General features: G+C 45.2%; 1 protein-coding gene across 1 annotated transcript in view; it reads left to right on the top strand.

Moving 5' to 3' along the window:
• Nucleotides 1–6000, top strand: part of FAM53A (family with sequence similarity 53 member A) — a 111461-nt gene that overhangs the window by 57 nt on the left and 105404 nt on the right. The window lies entirely within an intron of this gene.

The following is a 6000-nucleotide window of genomic DNA, read 5'->3' as shown; positions in this document are numbered from 1 at the left end:
CCGGCCTGCCTCTTACCTGAGCTAGGTCATTCTAGCCCACAGCCTCAAAAAAGGTTTTCAGCCCCTGCGCTAAAGAAAAAAGTTTCAGATGAGAAGGTAACATTATGAACCAATCTGAGCATACAACTGAGAATTTGCATTAGTGCTTGGGATTTGTGCACATAAAGCAGAGAGTTGGATGTCTAATTGGGCTCTATGCACAATTTCCTACTTAGATGTGTGCTCCTGTTAAATCCAGCCCTGTGTAGAAAGTTACCATAAAGACTAGGCACCATTTAAGATGCTAAGAGGACTTCAGTGCTGCATAGGTTTTGTGCTGGTGATCCACACGCAAATGAAGAGTACATATAATCCCTGGTGTGTTTTGAACTACTTGTGTAGCCTCTTGAAAACTCCAGTGATGGAGACTCCACAATTTTTCCAGGCAGCTTGTTTAATTTGTCCTATGGTTCTTACAGTTAAGAAATTTTTCCTGAGTTTTGACCTAAATCTGCTGGGCTATAATTTAAACTCATTGCTGCAAACTGTTCTGGGGAAAGGGAAAACAATGCATCTCCATATTCTTCATGGCAGCTTTTCAGATATTTGAAAACTGCTATTCTTTCCCCCTTAATCTCCTTTCTTTTGTCCTGAATAAACACGCCTAGTTCCTTCAATTTTTCTTTACATGCCTCGTATAACATCGGCTCCAGAAAGACAAAAAGCCTGTGGCAGAGCATTTTAACCTCCTTGGACCCTCCATCACTAGCTTCAGGGTAGCTGTTCTTAGGCATCAAAACCAACTTGAATGGGAAATTGTGGAACAAGAAATCATCCACAAACAGTGTTGTATCAAGTCTAGTTTAAACAAAACTACAGATTCTTACCCATTACCGAGATTAGCTTTTGTGACCCTTTTGTCTTGGGTGCCCAGAGGGGGTTATGATCATCTCCCAAGGTCCCCTTGTCCCCCATGTGTTATATTCCACCCTGTTCTTTCCCTAATAAACCCATATATGGATAAGTTCCAGTTGGTCTCAGATCTACTCTATATGGGATAGGAGGAGAGCTGCTCCCCCATAAGTGTCCTTGTTTTAATTTTTCTGATGCCTTTCTTTCCTTAAAATCATGAATCCTACCATGTTGTGATCATTTTCTCCCAAAAGTGGCTGACCACTTTCACATTCAAGGCCAGTTCATCCCCATTGACTAGAAGCACGTCCTAGTTGTTTTTTCAACTTTCTGAAACAGAACATTATCCTCTAACCATGTTGAAAGCTTGCTGGACATTTTATGGTTTACAATACTTCCCCCCCATCCCAACACATATCGGAGAAAACCACCATTATTACTTGTTTCTACTTTAGAAATGTTCTTGTTACCTGCTTGAAGAAAACTATCCACTTCCTTTTTCTCTTGTGGGCAAGGCTTGCAAATGCAGTAAGAAGAGGCCCAAACCATAACAGTGATGGTATCTACACGAGACACTGACTGCACAATCATTACTTCAGTCATTTAGTACGTGTTTATACAGGCAGTGTAGTGTTTATACAAGTACTAAATGACTGCACACAGGGTTACTGCACACAGTAGTGTTGCCAAATGGTTTTTAGGTGATGCTGAGCACACAGTGGCTCGTTACTACTGTGCAGTAGCATTGCTTCACACTTCCTGCCATGCATCTCATTTAGTCATGGCCACTGTCAGCAAATTCCCTTCCACCTTGCAAAGCCTGGGCATTGTTTTTTATAGGGAGGGTCAATGAGAGTGCTACCTGGGCCCAAGGTTTTTTATCCTGCTATCCAGAGCGCTGCAGTCTCCTCTGATCGGGTGCAGGTCATTCCTGGAAGTCAGTGCCCATGTGGAGGAGTATGTACGGCTAGCAGTCCAGGAGCCAAATTAATTTTTTAGCAATACCCTGAATGCCCCGAATTCATGCCCTGAATTTAGGCTCAAGGCATGTAGCACACCTCCTAGGATAACCGATGGGTGTCTCAGGTCTCTTCAGGAGAAACTCCCTGACCATTACCACCTGCCTCCTCTTCCTCATGAATGGAGTGATCATATAGTTGCTGTTCCCTAGGGCAGGGCTGTCCAACTTCATTGTAGCCAGGGCCTCAGACCAAGTGGGTCACTTGCACAGACCCCCTGGGATCTCCTACATACAGCTGCAGAGGCCCCTGCACCACATGTAACCCATGGGCTGTCACGTGGACAGCTTTCCTCTAGTGCCAGACTCCTGCCTTCTGCTCTGTGCAGTCTACAGCTGATCTCTTCCATCTGTTGATTTATCTGAGGTAGGAGATACATACCTAGCCCGTGGAGGTGGATCATCCTGCCTGTGAGGCTTTTCACTATGGCTGTTAGCAGCTAAGGCATTTGTAGCAAGGTGGGGTCCCTTGGAGTGACTGTGTTACCCCTAGGCTCCTTAACTGTGCCAGTCTTGCCCTACAGGCACCCTCTATCTCTCCTGCCACGTCTTGTTGGTATAATTGATATGGGGAGGCTGCCCTTGATCTTTGGGTTTAGACAAGGTCTGGCTAGATCTTAGTGAACCCTGTGCTTCATAGACCCCTTGGCATACCACATTATGGTGGATGGTTCCTGAATCTCTCAGCCTCATGAGCTATATGCGTGGCTCCAACCACCCCTTTACCATGCCCCAAGCCTTGCAGATGGCATTGACGTTGTCCGGTCTGGTCTAGGCCTTGCTGTGATTTGGCCCCCTTGTCCTCTCTGGGCTCTCCGCAGCCCTGTCTCTGCGCCCTCTCTGGCGCTGGGGCCTGTGTGCCCCCAAATGCCGCGACCTCTCTGGATGAGTTAAGAGGCGCAGTTTTCTTTACCAAAGGTGGGCCTAAACTTCCCCAGGCTCTGCAAATTGGAAGAGGATTCAAAACCAGTTTTCTGCTTTGGACCTCTTTACTGCATATACGACCCTTGCTCAGGGCATGAGGTTTCAGCTTTGAAGTCTATGGGGAGTTTTGCAATGGATTTCAAAGAGCATGAGATCAGAGCTTCACTGTGCAAGTAGAGTCATCTCCTACATTTTCCTCGTACCTTGAGTACTAAATTACTGTACACCATAATACTGGTATACAGCCACTTAAAGTTTGGATCAGTAGCCTACCCTTTGCTCAAGAGGATGCACCACTTTACAACCAATACATTTTTATTTTGATTGCCAAGACTCTTTTAATAACTTCCTCATTATATTTTATAGTTGAGATGCTATATCCACTGAAGCACTATAAAATCAGATAATTAATGTATGCCATGTCTTACAGTCATGCCTTTGTTACATAGATTTGTCCTTGGGCTCTCTAAATCAAAGTTCAAGTGAAATACGTCTAACGATTACACTAATACGGATAGCAGTAAAGTTGAATGCAGTGCCATGTGAAAGTCCTTTTAATGCATGAACTCCTATCCTGTTCTAGTCAGCAGGTGGCATTGCAGAACAATCAGAAACTTTCAAAACTCTCGTAAAATCTTGGCTGCCTTCCACGTTGTGTGTAAGACCTGAAATTACAGGAATGACAATAAAACTGATTCAGATCATAGGAAAACATGCAATAAGCAGCCCCAAATTAGTGTCAGTGCAATTGTTTGCTAGGAAGCAAATATTGATCTGGCTGAAATCAATAGGTATTTCAATCCTGGCTGCAAAGGGGACAGGGTTTTTTATAGGTTATCACTATGATACACTGAAAACATGGTGGGCCCTAGATAGGAAGCAAAACAGAAAGCCATGCCCCAAATAGCTGATAAAAGGGGCAGATGGCATATGCTGGGAAACTCCCAGGAGGATGTAACCTGGTGGTTTCATTTTTAAAATGTTCTTACCTCCCTTGTGGAGGTGAGCTGTTGGCAGGGAATTGGTGTACGAAGGTGATTTGGCAAATTGAGCAGGGGTGGGCATTTGGCCCTAAGTTGGTTTTATTTTCTCAAGGAAGAGTTTCACTATAACTTCGGGGTCCGCGTGTTTTTGCAGCTTGCAAAAACTTCCAGCATCTGTCTCTTGAAAAGAAGAGATGTTCTTAGTGATAGGAAAAACCACGCAAGCTGCAACTCGTAACCAACAAAAAGCAAACTTTCCCATGAAACGCCCTGGTTGCATGATGCCTAACCAGTTGTAGGCCAGAAGAAACTTAAAGCATTCTGGCTAACCCCTGAATCCATACACAAAGGATTATAGCATTTTCCCAGCTTTCCATAGTTCAGTGCCAAGTAAATAATCCATCAGTCACATGCCCATGCCAAGGCACAGCACCTTTTTGCAGCTGAGCCTCACTGGGAACTCTCTCCAAATTTTGAAGCAACAATTAGCTGCTTATACCTATATTTAGGCCCTGGACCTGTAACTGGACATGCACAGGCAGGCCACCCATCAGTGAGGATCCTGCACAGATCAAGTTGCAGAAGGAGGGCCCTAGGTTTTGAATTGAAAAGTTGGCCACTTTTATTTAGGCATCCTAATATGGGCATGATTTTAGGAATGTATCTATGAAAATGTTGGTTCATACTATAATGGACTGGCCTGGTCTGGAAAATGCTGCCTCTTTGGGAGAAATAACTGACTTTTTCATCTGCTGCTTTTTCCCTGTTCCCTGTACAAAATGAAAGGTGGAAATTGCCCATTCAGCTGGTCCTGTGTTTATCAGAGAGGCAGGTTGAGTTCTGTTCCCGTGCCACATACATGTAGTTAGCTGATGACGATGGTGCATGGGTGACCACAGATTGTTAGAACGCTATTTTCTTAGTAGGATTTCCACGCTCAACTCTCAAAAGCTGGTCTGTGTTTCCAGAATACAAGCAAATTAGGATGAGATCTGCGTGGTTTCAGTGCATTTCAGCCTCCCCTGAATTATTGATGGCAATAGCCACAGGTTAGCAATATCCACAACCCACACATGCATGCAGGCATATGTATAATGCATGGTTTTTATTAGCACCATCTATTATGGAAGTTGGAGTGCATGAGAACTGTAGACTAGGTTGCTTTTGAATCGTATGGTTTTAACTATCTGACTCTCTGGGCTTCATTTGTGTACAGGGGCTGTGATAATTTACCTGTTTAGTTGCTTATCCTTTGCCATTATGTTAATGGAAAGAAGAATGACACTTTGCTCATCCTGACCAGGAAGTGAACGGAGTATCACAAGGCTGGTTTGGAAATGTGTTGTTACTTGTAACCAGAGGCCTCTGGCAGACATTAATTCATTTAAAGGCGAGACAGGATCTGATTCCCAAATTTTAACAGTTGCATGGCAGGAGGCGCAATTTTGGGATTGGGAAACCCAGGATCACGCATGCCGATTCCATGCTCCCCCAGCTGGCAAGCTGAAAGCTGGGTGCCTGACAATCAGCTGATTGTTGGCTGCCAGGGACCACACTGGAGCTGGTTGAAGTCCCGTGCATTCCTGATCCTGCCAACAATCAACTGATTGTTAGCCAGGACCGCATGAGGGATACTTGGAGACCCCTGCGTGGTCCTAACTCTACCACATGTTCAGTTTAATGCATGATGGAAACCGCCCACAATCAGATTATACGTTTCTTGTGTATAATATCATATCATACCTTTTTGTGGTGCCATTAATTCCATGAACATGTGGCAGGATTATTACTTGAGATGTGATTAATGGTCTAATAGGCCACATTCAGATGAGTGTGGCTGTGCGGTATGTGGCACCGCAGACACGTCTGTGACGCTACATACTGCACATTCAGTTCTTCTCCACACTGCAAGGGAGCAGCACGGAGGGGGTTTTTGACCACCAGGTATACAGGGCTCAAAAAACCCACGCGGGAGAAAAAAGCAGCAACAAAGCTGGGGACACACTCCACTGCTGGACAGGCTCTGCAAGGCAGGATTGCTGCTGCTACAGCCCTGGGAGGCCCCCAGGTAAGGGGGTAAGGGGGGGCATCCTCTACCCCACCCTGGGTAACTAGCCATGCACCAGAGCACACGTGGCACAGGCATTCCCTGGGGACAACTAGCAGTGGTACAAGGTGCGCGGC

Source organism: Alligator mississippiensis, chromosome 2 (assembly GCF_030867095.1).
Source record: "Alligator mississippiensis isolate rAllMis1 chromosome 2, rAllMis1, whole genome shotgun sequence".
Classification (NCBI taxonomy): Eukaryota; Metazoa; Chordata; order Crocodylia; family Alligatoridae; genus Alligator; species Alligator mississippiensis.
Note: the sequence above shows the minus strand (reverse complement) of the source record. Positions and strands in the feature narration are given on the sequence as shown.